Here is a 16,836-nt window from a genome sequence, read left to right on the forward strand (position 1 = left end):
CCACCCAGGACAACTCCAAGTCCTGAAAATGCCCCCACATCATATCTCTTCTTCCCTCTCCCTACCCTCAGCAGCAACCGTGGTCATTTTCTCCACATCAATGCTATAATTTCTTCCATTCCTAATCACAATAGTTCCATAGTAGAATATCAGTAAGTCCCCTCTAATCCATACTATATTCCTTCATCCTGTGGATCCTGGGATGGTTATGTCCACTCCACTTCTATGTCGAGAGGGGGCTTAGATTCCATATGGATAATGGTACAATTCTCCTGCTTGCAGTTGTAGGCACTCTTGGCTCCCTGGTGTGAGGGTTTTCCTTTTTCACCCCCCTGTTAGCTGGCCATGGTAAGTCCAATAAACCAGAGGGTAGGACTTGTAAGTCTGCTGAAGCGCAGAGCCTGGCTGTCACATGGACAGTCCAGGGATTCAGGTCTCCTGAGTATACACCAACTCCAGAGCCAGGTCTGGTAAAAGTAACAGAAGAGGCATGTGTAGAAAGGTCACATTTGAGTCCAACTCCATACACTCAGGAACACAAACTCCAAAGTAGGGCCAACTGCTGACATGACACTGAACTCTAGAGCCATCTGCCATGACCACAGAACCTGTGGGTCTCTGTAGCCCTCGAGAGAACCAGTACCTGGGGTTGTATCTACTTTGGCTGTCTCTTGGACCCTGATGAGCCTTGTGTAAGTATGACCCCTCTGATGACCTCCTGACTCTTTTTTGGAGACTCATACCATATAAACTCATTTGTCCTTTCCATTTCCCCCCTTTATTCAAGGTAAACAAACAAACAAACAAACAGTTTTTAATGCCTGATATTATATGTAGGCTGAGATATTCTGCTGGTCTGAGTTGACCCTGTTATTCAAAGTCTTTTTCTAGTTACATCATCAGCTGGTGCTTGGTAGGAATCCCTTGGCACCAGGGAGGCTCATCCCAGGGAGTCATGTCCCATGCTGGGGGGAAGGTAAAGCATTTACATACTGAGTTTGGCTTACAGTGTGGCCACAATTGAGCAACATGGAGGCTCTCAGGAGGTAACTCCTAGTAACCCTGCAGCTCTAGGTCTAGTTTGTATTTCAGGCACACAGGCTCATAAGCATACTCATCAGTATCAAGGGCTCATTGTTGGACCATCCTTCTTTATTGGTCTTTGCCATTGTACTTGGGGGATTGTTGCTGTTCCATTGGGGAATGCGATAGATCTCCCCTGGCTAGGAATTTAGCACTCCCTCAGTTGTCATTTTAAACTGTAATCACTATGAAAATATCCAAACATTTTATTGTACCCTGTATACGTGCCATGGAGAACTCCCTCCCAACGATGTGCCTCCTATCAATAACACTCCACACCAGTGTTCCTCCCCTGCCATATTTGAAACTCTGTAACCCAGAACTTCTTCAAAAATGAAGCCTAATATGTTGCCAGGTTCCATTAATAGTAAAATGGAATATAGTGATAGGTTTAAAGGTTAGATATAGAATACATACTTTAGAAAAATTAAATAAATTAAAAATAAGTTGGGATATCAAAAAATGAAAAATCTTTGATTTTGATGTTTTGCATTTCATCACGGCAATAGGTGTTGCCCTGTATGTACGGTGGCAAGGCAATTTCTTCCATTTCTTCCTCAGTGTCTATATCCTTTCTTTTTCTTTTTTTTTTTAATGATTAAGTTTGTCTTCACAAAAGTTTTAGATCACAGTAATTCACATATACAATATATGGTACTCCCACATATCCAACATCAAACACTTTGTCCCTTCCCCAGCAATGATCTTTTTACATGTTCGTATTATATTTGCTGCAGCTGATGTACAGATCTTGAAACAATACCTTTCAAACATGGTTCCATTTGGGTTTACATTATGGTTTATATTTTAGACCATACAATTTTCTAAATTTTTCTTTATTTTATGTTTTACATTATGGTTTACATTTTAGCCTATGGAATTTTATACATTTTTGGTGTAATTTAACATGTCCTATATCCATCATTGCATGATCTTGTGGAACACTTCCATTACCCTACAGTTACACTGATTCCATCTATTCAATACTTTTGTCCCCCTCCCCTCAGGGCCCACAGTGACAATCAATATTCATTACTTGAAGGAGCATATTCAGAGATACTTGCAACAATGTTGAGGGTTTGACATACTCGACTGCCCTAACCCATTGGGAGCCACCAATTCTCTTGAGAGATACAATTCACTCTATTTGAGAACATCAGTCCTCCCCAGGATGTGGGTATACCTTTACACTCATTGTATGGGTCTCCACCCAATGATATATATAACCCACTATGACAAAATGAACACTCACATACTCCCTAGAAGCCTGCCCTGTGCTAGATGCCCCCCCTTAAGCATCTTAAACAGGTAACCTTCCTTATTATATTTTCTAAAGAGATTTCTCAACATCATAGTTTTAACCACATACCTGACAATCTCCTACATTCAAATGTTCACCCCACTCTCCCCCCAATTTCTTGGGCCATCTGACCCATCCTTCCAACCCTAGCACCCCTCAAGCCCACAAAGCCCCACCCAAAGGTATCCCTATGCCCCCATTTTATCACTTCCCTGTATAAATACTTACCTCCAGCTTATCATAGATTTCACCAATGTAGGAGTAAGCTCGCAACCTTCCTCTATCCCCCAACCTCTTTAAGCCTGTCATACAGTCTCTAGCTCTCTGAGACAGTTTGGTTTACTTACTTCATATCAGAGAGGTCATGTAGTATTTGTCCTTCAATGCCTGGGTTGCTTCACTCAACATAAGGTCCTCAAGATTCATCCATGTCATCACATGTGTTTGTACCATATTCATTCTTATAGCTGTGTAGTATTCCATTGTATGTATATACCACATTTTATTTGTCCATTCATCTGTTGATGGACATTTGGGTTGATTCCAACTTTTGGCAAAGGTTATTAGTGCTGCTATGAACATTGGTGTGCATATATTGGTTTGTGTCCTTGCTTTCAGTTCTACTGGGTATATATATCCAGCAGTGGAATTGCTAGGTCATATGGTGACTCTAAAGCTAGTTTTTTGAGAAACAACCAAATTGTCCTCCAGAATGGCTGGATCCTTCTGCATTCCCACCAGCAGTGGATGAGTGTTCCCATTCCTCCACATCCTTTCCAGCACTTGTAGTCTTCTGTTTTATTGATAGCTGCCAGTATTATGGGAGTAAGATGGTATCTCATTGTAGTTTTGATTTGTATTTCCCTAATAGCTACTGATTTTGAGCATTTTTTCATGTGCATTTTAGTCATTTGTATTTCTTCTTTGGAGAAGTGTCTGTTCAAATCTTTTCCCCATTTTTAAAGTGAGTTGTTTTGCTTTTTATTTTCATGATATAGGAGTTCATTATATAGGCAGGATTTAAGTCTTCTATCATATATATAGTTACCAAATATTTTCTCCCATTGGGTGGGCTCTCTTTTCACATTCTTGACAAACTTTGAGGTGCAAAAGCCTTTAATTTTGAGGAATTCCCATTTAGTTATTTGTTCTTTTCTGTTCATGCTTTGAGTGTGAAGTTCATAAAGCCATTTCCTATTACAAGGTCCTGTAGATGCTTCCCTACATTGTTTTCTACAGTCTTTATGGTCTTGGCTCTTACATTTAGGTCTTTGATCCATCTTGAGTTGATTTTTGTATAAGGTGTTAGACTGGTAATCCTCTTTCCTTCTTTTGCATATGGATATTCAATTCTCTAGGCACCATTTGTTGAAGAGAACATTCTCTCCCAGTTGAGTGGGCTTGGTGGCCTTGTTGAATATCAGATGACTGTATATATGAGGACCTATATCAGAACTCTTAATTTGGTTCCATTTGTCTGTGTGTCTGTCCTTGTGCCAATACTGTGCCATTTTCACTATTGTAGCTTTGTAGTATGTTTTGAAGTCAGGTAGTGTGATTCCTCTAATTTCATTTTTCTTTTTCATTATGTCTTTGGCTATTCAGGACCTCTTTCCTTTCCAAATAAATTTCATAGTTAGTTTTCCTAGCTCATTAAAAAATGCTGTGCTGATTTTTATTGGGATTGCATTGAATCTGTAGATCAGTTTTCATAGGATAGACATCTTAATAATATTAGTCTTTCTATCCATGAGCAGGCAATATTTTTCCTTGTATTTAGGTCTTCTTTGATTTTCTTGGACAGTGTTGTGTAGCTTTCTGTGTATAAGTCTTTTACATCTTTAGTTAAATTTATTCCTAGGTATTTGATTTTTTTATTTACAATCGTATATGGTATTTGTTTCTTGATATCCCCCTCAAATTGCTCATCATTGGCGTATAGAAATGCTATGCTTTTTGTGCATTGATCTTGTAACCTGCAGCTTTACTGAACTCATTTCTAAGTTCTAGAAAGTTTGTTGTAGACTACTCAGGGCTTTCTATGTATAAGAGCATGTCATCTGCAAATAGTGAAATTTTGACTTCTTCCTTTCCTATTTGGATTCCTTTTATATCTGATTCTTGCCCCAGTGCTAGAGCAAGTACTTCTAACACAATGTTAATTAGAGGAGGCAATTGCGGGCATCCTTGCCTTGTTCCTGACCTTAGAGGGAAAGATTTTAGGATTTCACCATTGTAAATGTTGTTAGCTGTGGGATTTTCATATATACCCTTTATAATGTTCAGAAAGTTTCCTTCTATTCCTATGTTTTGCAGTGTTTTTGACAAGAAAGGGTGCTGTATTTTGTCAAATGCTTTTTCTGCATCTATAGATATGATTATGTGATTTTTTTTCCTTCAATCTGTTTATGTGGTGTATTACATTAATTTATTTTCTTATGTTTAACCATCTTTGCATACCAGAATGAAACCCATTTGGTCATGATCTATAATTCACTTAAAGTGTTGTTGAATATGATTAGCAAGTATTTTTTTGAGGATTTTCACATCTAAGTTCATTAGAGAGATTGGTCTGTAATTTTCCTTTCTTGTGGTGTCTTTGTTTGGCTTTGGTATTAGGGTAATGTTGGCATCATAAAATGAGTTAGGCAGTGTTCCTTCTATTTTGATTTTTTGGATGAGTGTAAGCAAGATTGGTGTTAGTTTTTTCCAGAATGTTTGGTAGAATTCAACTGTGAAGCCATCTGGCCCAGGACTCTTCTTATTTGGGAGTTGTTGTTTTTTTAAAGATTTATTTATTTATTTATTTATTTCTCTCCCCTTCCCGCCCCCTACCCCAGTTGTCTGTTCTCTGTGTCTATTTGCTGCATCATCTTCTTTGTCCACTTCTGTTGTTGTCAGCGGCATGGGAATCTGTGTTTCTTTTTGTTGCGTCATCTTGTTGTGTCAGCTCTCCATGTGGGCGGCACCATTCTTAGGCAGGCTGCACTTTCTTTCGCACTGAGTGGCTCTCCTTATGGGGCACACTCCTTGTGCATGGGGCTCCCCTATGCAGGAGACACCCCTTCGTGGCACGGCACCCATTGTGCGCATCAACACTGCATATGGCCCAGCTCCACACAGGTCAAGGAGGTCCAGGGTTTGGACTGCAGACCTCCCATGTGGTAGATGGATGCCCTAACCAATGGGCCAAGTCCGCTTCTCTTGGGAGGTTTTTAACGACTGATTCTACCTCTTTACTTGTGATTGGTTTGTTGCAATTATTGATTTCTTCTTTCATCAATGTAGGCTGCTTATGTGTTTCTAGGAATTTGTTCATTTCCGTTAAGTTGTCTTTCTTGATGGAATATAGTTTTTCAAAGTATCTTCTTATGATAGTCTTTATTTCAGGGAGGTCAGTGGTGATATCCCCTTTATCATTTCTTATTTTGTGTATTTGCATCCTCTCTCTTTTTCTTTGTTAGTCTAGCTAAGGGTTTGTCAATATTATTGGTCTTCTCAAAGAACCAGCTCTTTGTTTTATTTTATTTTTTTTTGAGTGCTTTCTTATTTTCTATTTCATTTAGTTCTGCTCTGATCTTTGTTATTTCTTTCTTTGGAGTTAGTTTGTTGTTTTTTTACTAATTCTTCTAATTGTGCAGTTAGTTCTTCAATTTTAGCTCTTTCTTCCTTTTTGATGTATGAATTTATGGCTATGAATTCCCCCCTCACTACAGCTTTGCTATGTCCCATAAGTTTTGATATGTTGTATTATCATTTTCATCAGTTTCAAGGTAGTGATTGATTTCTGTTAAGATTCCCTCCTTGATCCACAGTTTTTCTAAGAGTGTGTTGTTCAACTTCCCTATCTTGCTGCAAAATCTGTGTTTCTGGCCCTTGCAGATTTCCAGCTTCATTCCACTGTGGTCAGATAAAATTATTTTGTATGATTTCAATCTTTCCAAATTCATTGAGACTTTCTTTGTGGCCTAGCATGTGGTCTATCTTGGAGAATGATCCATGTGCACTTGAGAAGAATGTATATCCTGCTGTATTTGGTTGTAATGTTCTGTATATGTCTATTATGTCCAGATTCTCTAATATATTTTTCAAATTCTTTGTTTCTTTGATTCTCTTTTGAGATGTTCTGTCCAATGGTGATAGTGGTGTGTTAAAGTCCCCACTATAATTGTAGAGACATCTATTCCTTCCCTTAGTCTCTCCAGTGTTTGCCTCACAATATTGGAGGTGCCCTTGTTAGGGACATAAATATTTATAATTGTTCTTTTTTCTTGAAAAATTATCCCTTTCACTAATATGTAGTGTCCATCTTTGTCTCTCATAATAGTTTTATATTTAGAGTCTATGTTGTCTGATATTAATATAGCTACTCCTCCCCTTTTTTGGTTATTGTTTGCCTGTAAGATTGTTTTCCAGCCATTCATTTTCAATCTCCTTGAATCCCTGGGACTAATATGTGTTTCTTGTAGATAGCATATAGATGGGTCATATTTCCTTATCCTGTCTTCCAAAATGTGTCTCTTAACAGGTGACTTTAATCCATTGACATTCAATGTTATTACTTTCAAGGAATTACTTTGGATTTGTGTTTGTCATATGTTGCTAGATTTTTTTCTCTTTTGTCGTTTTAGTTTTTCTTACACTCTCCTTCAACTCTGTTTCTCCTGTTTTTTTTTTTTTTCTTTCCTCCTGCACAACTCCCTTTAGTATTTCTTGAAGGGCAAGTTTCTTGTTGGCATACTTTCTTAGTTTCTGCTTATCTGTTAATATTTTGAACTCTCCATCATTTTTGAATGCTAGTTTTGCTGGATAGAGTATTCTTGGTTGGAAATTTTTTTCTTTTAGTACCGTGACTATGTCATACCACTGCCTTCTTGCCTCCATGGTTTCAGATGAGAAATCAGCACATAATCTTATGGAGTCTCCTTTGTATATGATGGTTTTCTTCTCTCTTGCTGCTTTTAGTATTTCTCTTTGTCTTGTGTATTGGATAATTTGACAAATACATGCCTTGGGGTAGGCCTGTTGGGATTTATGCTGTTTGGGGTGTGTTGTTCTTTCTGGACAAATACATGCATCTCCCTCAATACATTTGGGAAGTTTTCAGCCATTATTTCCCCCAACACTCCTTCTGTCCCCTTTTCCTTCTCTTCTCCTTCTGGGATGCTATAATGTGTATGTTTGTGCATTTCTTATTGTCATTCAGGTCCCTAAGCCGTGCTGGATTTTTCTATCTTTTTATTGATCAATTCTACTATCTGTTTGATTTGAGATGTACTGTCTTCCACATCACTAATTCTTTGCTCTGCCTGTTCAAATCTGCTTTTAGTTGCTGAGAGTGTATTTTTTATTTCTTGAATTGTGCTATTGATCCCCATCATATCTGTTATCTTCTTGCATATGATCACAATTTCTTCTGCATGTTCTCCAAGTGTTTTCTTAATATTCTTAATCTCTTCCTTCTCTTCATTAAGTTGGTCATGATACATGTTCTGAGAGCTTTAATTAGTTGTCTGATGTTCCACTCCTCTTCCTGGGTTTTAGTTTGTTCATTGGATTGGGCCATGTTTCCCTTATTATTGTATGGTCTGTAGTTTTTTGTTGCTATCTGTCATCATTTTATCTTGTTGGGTTTATCAGTTTATTAGCTTCTCTGTCTCGGGGTTTAATTAGTTGTTGTTTTTTTTGTGCGTGTTAAGTCTTCTCTTTGTTACTTTGTTCCTCTTATTCTATTTCCTTGTTTTTGGCTAAGTTCCCTTGAAGGAAAAATATTAGGGCCAGAGAAATCAAAAAGGGTAAAAAAGGAAAAATATAATAGTAGTATTATAGTGAATGTTAGCAGAAGAACCATGTGAGATCTAGGAGAATGGATACTGAACTCATGTAAGCTGTGTAGAGTTATAACAGTAAAAAAGTGGAGTACCTATAATGAGATAGTAAACTGAATATGGGGAGGAATATAGTATGAATTAAAATGTCAGTGTGGTCAGGAGAGAGGGAAAGAGAAAAGAAAGGACTATTATATAAAGAGTGAATGAAAGAGAAAACAGAATAAAGGTATTAGAAATAAAAAGTCAGAAATATTGGGGGCTAAACAAAGAGAGGTGGAATGAAGCAGCGGACTTGGCCCAGTGGTTAGGGCATCCTTCTACCACATGGGAGGTCCACGGTTCAAACCTCCGGCCTCCTTGACTCATGTGGAGCTGGCCCATGCGCAGTGCTGATGCACGCAAGGAGTGCCCTGCCATGCAGGGGTGTCCCCGTGAAGGGGAGCCCCATGCGAAAGGAGTGTGCCCCATAAGGAGAGTCGCCCAGTGCGAAAGAAAGAGCAGCCTGCCCAGGAATGGTGCCGCACACACAGAGAGTTGACACAACAAGATGACGTAACAAAGAAAAAACACGGATTCCCATGCCGCTGAAGACAACAGAAGCGGACAAAGAAGATGCAGCAAACAGACACAGAGAACAGACAACCGGGGTGGGGGGAGGAAGGGGAGAGAAATAAATAAATAAATCTAAAAAAAAAAAGAGGTGGAATGTAAGAGAAACAATAAATGACGGAGGAATGAAAGATGTAAAGGAAAGGGGATAGCATTGGTAGCCAAAATCAATACACACAGAAAAGAGGAAATTGAGGATGAGGAAGCATGGCAAATTAGAAATGTTGCCTGCAGCACCTAACATAAAAAAAGAAAAAAAAAAGGGAAAGAAAAGCGAAAAAGAAAGGGAAAAAAAGCAAACAAGAAAAAGAGAAAGCAAAAAAAAAAAAAGAAAGAAAAGAGAGGTCATGGGGGGTGGGGGTGGGGATAAAGAGGAAGGAAAAATAAGAAAACAAACCAATACAAAAGACCAGACAAGGCCTCAGGCAAGGAATCCTCTTTGCAACTGAATAAACTGCTTAGGAGTCTGACCTTCCCCCTTTCTCCCTTCCTCACTTCCCTCTCTTCCAGGGCAGTATGAAGGCTGTGTGAGGGTTCCTATAGGAGATTCAAATGGGTCCCTGGTCAACCAACTCATCTCAGAAAATAATGTCTCTTAATTTCTTGAGAGAGTGTACCCACCCCTTGCCATGAACCCTAAATATGCTTTTGGAAGCCTGCAAAGCACATCCTACTGTCCCTCTCCCTTAGGTGTGCTGGGCAGTGGTGGCGAGGGGGGGGGCGGGTTGCTAGTTAATTTTCTGGCTCCATCTTCTCGCAGACCAAGTTTCCTATCCCAGTGTGCTTAGGTAAATCAGGCTCTCTCAGCAGAATCGCCTCTCCTCTCTTCCTGGGCTCTCCCCAAGTCAGCTGATATGCTCCTCCAAACTCAATTAAAGGGGGGAACCAGAAAATTGAACCTTCACTCCTCGGGCCCCTCTGCACTTCCCACCTAAGCCCTCCCACTCTCAGAGTTAGTCCAGGACCGGAGGGCTAGGGCAATGCCGGATTTCCAGGAGTGCTGGGCTCAGGAAACAGAGGCCTAGGAGAATGTGGACTTGGGGTATGTAGGTCTGTGAAATGTGGGTTGTGGGTGTTCAGGGAACACAGGCTTGGGGTTCATGTGTTTGGGGAACACGAGGCTTGGGAATGCTGCCACGTGACCGGAAGTTCTCAGGGAGACCCGCGGCCCTCAGCTCTAGGGGGAAGGGATTTACCTTCCCGTGGCTTCTGAGGTCAGTGTTAGAAACCCACAGTTTTACCTTGAGGAAGCACTGATTTGTTGTAGTCTCTCCAGATTGACGTCCAGACACCTCCTGATTTGTAGGTTCCCAAAACAGCCTGCTCCGGCAGGATTCTGTCACCACTCAGCCAGTCCTTCGTAGGAGAGATGATGATGGTATACTTACTCAGACGCCATCTTGCCCTGCCTCCCTCTACAGGACAGTTTTTAATACTTAAGGGAATGGTACCCGATGGTAAGTCAAATATACAGAAAGGAATAGAGAGTATAGAAGAATAATACAAATGATAACTGTATAAATGATTGTTAAATATATATTTGTATATATGATTGTTAAATATATAATATACATATCTCAAGAAAGAGATAGAGCACAAAATTGGAACTTGAGGCCAAAGGGAAACTCAGCAAAACTAATCCTATCTTTATTTAATATTTTTATAAATTTTAATGCTTTTTGCATTTGTTTTTATTTTTTTTAATACGTCTTAAAATATTATTTATCTTAATTACTGAGTTTTTGGTGTTTCTTTGCCTCTCAAAGCAAATGCCTCACTCAACTCACTTTAGGCCCAGCACTTTATGAATTTACTAACACCTACATACACAGGTGGAAATTAAATCACATACTACCAACAGAAAGGAATCTGGAAAATACCCAAGTATGTGGACATTAAGCAGCACACTTCTAAATACCTCTAAGTAAAAAATAGAAATCACATAAAAATTTAGAAGATATTTTGAAAAGAATGAAATAAAACACAACATTTCAAAATTCATAATTTGCAGCTAAAGGTGGGGTTATCAGGAAATTTATAGCTTTATATGCTTATATTAGGAAGGAAGGAAGTCATAAAGTCACTTATCCAAACTTCCACTACTAGATGATGGAAAGAGAAATTTGAACCAAATGTAAATAGAATAAAGGAAATAATAATGATAAGAGGAGAAGTTAATAAAATATAAATAGGACAAAAACAAAAAATAGAGAAAATCAATGAAACACAAGGTAAATTTTAGAAAAGATCAACAAAATTGATGAAGTCAAAGAGAAAAGGTACAGATTACAAGTGTCAGAAATGAAAGCAGGCCTTCCCTATAGATCATACAAACATTAAAAAGAAAATAAAGGAATATTATGAACAATTTTATGTTGAAAAATGTGATAACATGTAAAATGGAAAATTTCTTGAAAGACAAATGTCAAAGTCTAAAAAAATGTAAGTTGAATTTTATCAAGGAAAAAAAAATCCAAATTGCAAACATTCCCACAAACTTAAACATAGACTAATTGTTTCACTGGTGAATTCTATCAAACACTTAAAGAACAAATACCACAAATCATAAACAACCTCTTCTGGGAAATAGAAGAAGAAGGAATATTTTAAAACTAATCATGTGAGACCAGTATTACCCTGATACCAAAGTCAAACAAATACTCACAAGAAAAGAAAATTATGGACCAATATCCCTCACAAACATGGATGCAAAATACTAGGAAATTGGGAGGTTAGGGGCAAGATGGCAGTGGAGTAAGTAGCTCCAAGAGTCAGCTCATCCTACAGGGCAGTTAGCAATCAGCCAGAGCATCTAAAGTACACAACAAGATGATGCAACAAAAAGAAACACAGGTTCCTGTGCCGCTGACAACAACGAAGTGGACAAAAGAAGACGCAGCAAATAGACACAGAGAACAGACAACCAGGGTGGGGGGCGGGGTGGGGAAATAAATAAGTAAATAAATCTTTAAAAATAAATAAATAAAAATAAAGTACCTGTTTTGGGGGCCAGGAACCCAGAAGAACATCCTGCAATATCTTGAAAGAATAGAAAGAGAAGACTGTCCATCTGCAGTGAAGATTTGTGAGTAGAACTCCACTGCCATGGAGGCTGTTGCCCAGCCCTTGTTGGTGGGGCAAGCCACTTTGGGAGGTATTCTGTGGCTGGAGTTGGAAGCTCCATTTTCCAAAAACAGGAAAGGAAGAGATGGTTGGGCACCAACTTCAGCTACTAATTAGTAAATTCCACTAGTTAAAGTCTAATCCTAAGAAAAGCCAAAGTTTGAATCTGTCCAAGTCAGAATATGTAATTAAAGCCTCCATTTCAACTCTACTCCAACATGAGGGGAAGCAGGGCTAACTGAAAATCACATTGATGGGAGGGCTGGCTTCTTTCTACCCAGGTGGACACTAGCCCTAGCCTAAGCTCCATCTCGGCCTCCAGTGGGAAGGGAGTTGGAGGGTGTGGGGGGTGTAATCACTTTCAGCCCACATGGACTAGGAAGTTGGGTACCTATGGCTCCAATAGGATAAGAGGAGGGTGGTGTTTCCTCAGGTTCTCTGGGCAACTGCAGGCACTTTTGGCATACAGGGACTAGATTGTTAAGTACCTGTGGCTTCATCACCCACCCCCAAAACTCTGTGGATAAATGCAGGCATCTTCAGCCCACACAGACTAGATTGTTGGGCACTCCTGTGGTTCCATCTCCACCTCTAAAAGGGCAGAAGGGACAATGCATGCACTCAAGTAGTGTTGGGCATATCTTTGACTCCAACCCCACCTGACAGGGCAGGAGGAGGGACAGTGCACCCTCAGCCTCTTCAGGCAACTGCATTCCCTTTCAATCTATGTGGCCTAGATTGTTGGTCAAACCATGGCTACATTCCCACCTGCAATAGGACTGGAGGGGGACAGTATTTCCTCGGTCTCTCTGGGCAACTGCCATCACTTTTGGACCACACAGACTAGATTGTTGTACACATCTCTGGTTCCATTCCTGCACCAGACAGGGCAAGAGGGACAGATCTTCCATAGCCTTTCCAAGAACTACAGCTGCTTTCAACCCACATGGACTAGACTGTTGGACACATCTCTGGTTCCATTCCCACCCCTAGTAGGGAAGGATGTGGCTGGTACTTCATCAGTCTACCTGAGCAACTGCAGTCAATTTTGACCTGCCTGGTTTAGTTTTCTGTCCACACCTGCAGCTCCACAACTAGCAAGGGAGAAAGGGCAAGAAACAGATGAAAAAGAGCTGAAAAAAAAATTCAGATTGGCTAAACGCAAGCCACTATGACGTACCAAATTAATTGGAACCAAGTATCAAAGAGGGGTTCTAGTACAAAGCCAATTAAATAGAAAGCCCAGACTAAAGAGAGAAGCTGAGTCTGGAATAAATACATTTAGTAAATCAGATGCTGAGACACCAACAAAAAGTTACAATCCATATGAAGAAACAGGAAGAGATGTCTCAGTAAAAGGAACAAGCTAAGCCTCTAGATGACATAAAGGAGTTGAGACAACTAGTCACAAAATTTCAAACAAATTTCCTTCATAAACTCATTGAGATGGCTAAAGAGATTAAGGACAGCAAGAAGACACTGGGAGAGCACAAAGAATTTGAAAACATACACAGGAAAATAGCAGGTCTTATGCAAAAGAAAGGCACAATAAATGAAATTATGAAATTAAAAATACACTGGAGGCATATAACAGCAGATTCGAGGATACAGAAGAAAGGAATAGTGAGCTTGAAGACAAGACCCCCAAAACCAAAGGTACAAAAGAACTGATAAAGAAAAGAATGGAAAAAATTGAACAGAGTCTCAGGGAACTAAATGACAGCAAGAGACATGCAAACATATGTGTTATGGGTGTCCATGCCAAAAGGAGAAGAAAAGGAAAAAGGGGCAGAAGGAATGTTTAAAGAAATATGGTTGAAAATTTCCCAACCCTTTTGAAAGACATGGATATCCATGTCAAAGAAGAACAACATACTCCCACATGAATAAATCAGAATAGACCTACTCTGGGACACATACTAATCAGAGTGTCAAATGTTGAAAACAAAGACAGAATCCTGAGAGCAGTAAGAGGAAAGCAATTCTTCACATACAAGGGATACCTAATAAGATTAAGTGCTGATTTCTCATCAGAAACCATGGAGGCAAGAAGGCAGTGATATGATATATTTAAGATACTGAAAGAAAAAACTGCCAGGCAAGAATTTTATATCCAGCAAGATTGTCTTTCCAAAATGAGGGTGAGTTTAGAATATTCACAGATAAACAGAAACAGAGTTTGTAATCACGAGATTGGCTTTGCAGGAAATACTAAAAGGAGTGCTACAGCCTCAAAAGAAAAGACAAGGGAGATAGTATTGGCAGAGAGTTTAGAAATGAAGAATATATCACTAAAGGTAACTAAAAGTGTAAAAAGAGTGGTGAAAATAAGATATGATGGATAAAACCCAAACATCAAAATGGATGAAGAATGGCCTTTACAGTAACAACATTGAATGATAATGGATTAAACTTCCCAATCAAAAGATACAGATTGGTGGTATGGATAAGAAAATATGAACCATCTATACACTGTCTACAAGAGACTCACCTTAGACCCAAGGATACCAATAGATTGAAAGTGAAAGGCTGGAAAAATATATTGTTCTACACATGCAGTAACAACAACATAAAAGATGGATTAGCTACACTCATATCAGATGAAATAGACTTTAAAAACAAAGCTTTCATTAGAGATAAGGAAGAGGACTATATATTAATAAAAGTGATAATTCACTAAGAAGAAATAATAATCACCGTTCATATTAAAAGTATTTTACTGTATGATTCCAATTATATGACATTCTGGAAAAGGCAAAACTATATACTGAAAGTAAAAAAGTCACTGGTTGTTAGAGTTATGGGGGGAGACAGGAAGGAGACACGAGATTTTCTAGGGTGGGAAGCTATTCTGTATGATATTGTGATGGTGGATACACGATACTATACATTTGTCAAAACCTATAAAACTTTGCAGCACAAAGAATGAACTTTTAATTGTGCACTTAAAAACAGTTAGGAGGCTGGGGAATCTCTAGATGGAATGCAGAATATGACAAAGCAATCAAACAATATTACAGATATATAAAATAAACTCACCTTAGGGAGTAGGGGGAAAAGGTGCTGTCCCAAGTACTTTTGAAAATGAGTGGAATCTGTAAGGTTAAAGGTGAGAGATATTGTACATAAACCCTTACTCTAATTTATAAAGATTTTTTCCCACAGGTGTACATGTTAACAAATCTGATACCACTATAGATGCTTACTAGAAATGAACAATCAGGTAAATGGATGTTAGAGTGTGATGTTACAGACAATCAAAGGGAATAAGTTAGAATAATTCATGTGGTAATGGACTAGAGTTGGAGACAACAGTATGAACACATAGTTAGCTTAATATAGACACAGCTGGTTACATACAAAAATTTTTATAGATATGTGTATACACACAGTTGAGTATACATACACATATTTCCTTGCTCTGAAAGCTGAAAGGCCCTAAAAGTGATGTTTTCACAGTAGTAATAGTACATCTAGAACCCAGAACTTGGTTTCTAAAACCATTCCTTAGTTAAAGGAAGGAGGGCTCACTGCAGAAATGGATGATTCTAGGACACAGGCAAGAAATATACCAGATGAGCATTCAGCATCTTGTAGTATCAGAGAGTAAGAAAGTGCTCCAAAAACACTCCCAAAACAAACAGCACATTGATAGGGGTATGTAAAAAAGATACAGGAGCCAAATGAAAGAATTTTCAATGGCCAAAGCTGGAGCAATCAGAACAAAAAATATATAAAGTAGAGTTGGATTATGTCCCAGTGTATAAATCAATTTTCATGAGTCCATATTGATATAAAGAAATGGGCAAAAAGAGACAAATCCTACATGGCAGAAGAATTTCATTTAATTTATGCATATATTCCTCCCTCAAGGAGGTGGAACATATCTCCCCACTCTTTAAGTGTGGACTATGCAGAGTGACTTCCTTCTAAAGAGTACATATGGAAAAGGGGGGGAACTTTACAATGTAGAAACATAACAAAAATCACCTCAGCCAGATGAGGAACATTCACATCAACAGTGATAAGTCATGTGGAGGGTATGTCCCTTGATGTGATGTGATGAGAAAGAGACTTTACTTCCATGGTCTTCCTCCCAAAATCCTATAGCCCCAATCCAATCATAAGGAAAACACCAGCCATATCTCAACTGAGGAGCGTTGTGCACAATTCCTAACAACTGGCAAAGTCATCACAAACAAGGGAAGTCTGAGAAATGATTACAGTCTAGAAGACCCTTAAGAGATATGATGCCTAAATGTAACATGGTATCAGGATCCTGGGACAGAAAAAGACATTAGGTTAACACTAAGGAAATCTGAATATAAGAGAACATTAGTTACTAATAATGTACCATTATTGATTCATTAATTATAATAATTATAACATACTAATGTAAGATATTAATAATAGGGGGACTGGGCATAGGGTATATGGTAATTCTCTATTTTGTCATCACAATTTTATGGTTGTCAAAGAAACAGAATCACCAATATAATCAAAGGAGCAGTCTTATCGAGAGAAAGAGTGCTTAAGAAGGGAGATCTCAAACCAGGAAATTTGGTGTAAGAGTCTCAAGATGGTAAACAGTTTACAATTGCTTATTAAGACAACTAGAGGATATCCAAGTGGAAAGTTACAGAGTGGTTGGCATTATATAGGTGGATCTTACAAAGCAGGGACTAGATATACATAGGTATATACTAGATATCTCCAGTAGGGATAGGCTATTTGTCCATTTTAAAAATAGGCTATCCCTATTGGAGAGAGGACAGCTTATCAGTAAATGCTGCTCAAATTGCATATTTATCAGAAATCCTCTGCTTCCTCAGAAAATCTTATCCTTGGTCTCTTTTTATCTTCTGGAATTTTTCTGCCATATCTTGGATA

Source organism: Dasypus novemcinctus, chromosome 5 (assembly GCF_030445035.2).
Source record: "Dasypus novemcinctus isolate mDasNov1 chromosome 5, mDasNov1.1.hap2, whole genome shotgun sequence".
Lineage (NCBI taxonomy): Eukaryota > Metazoa > Chordata > Mammalia > Cingulata > Dasypodidae > Dasypus > Dasypus novemcinctus.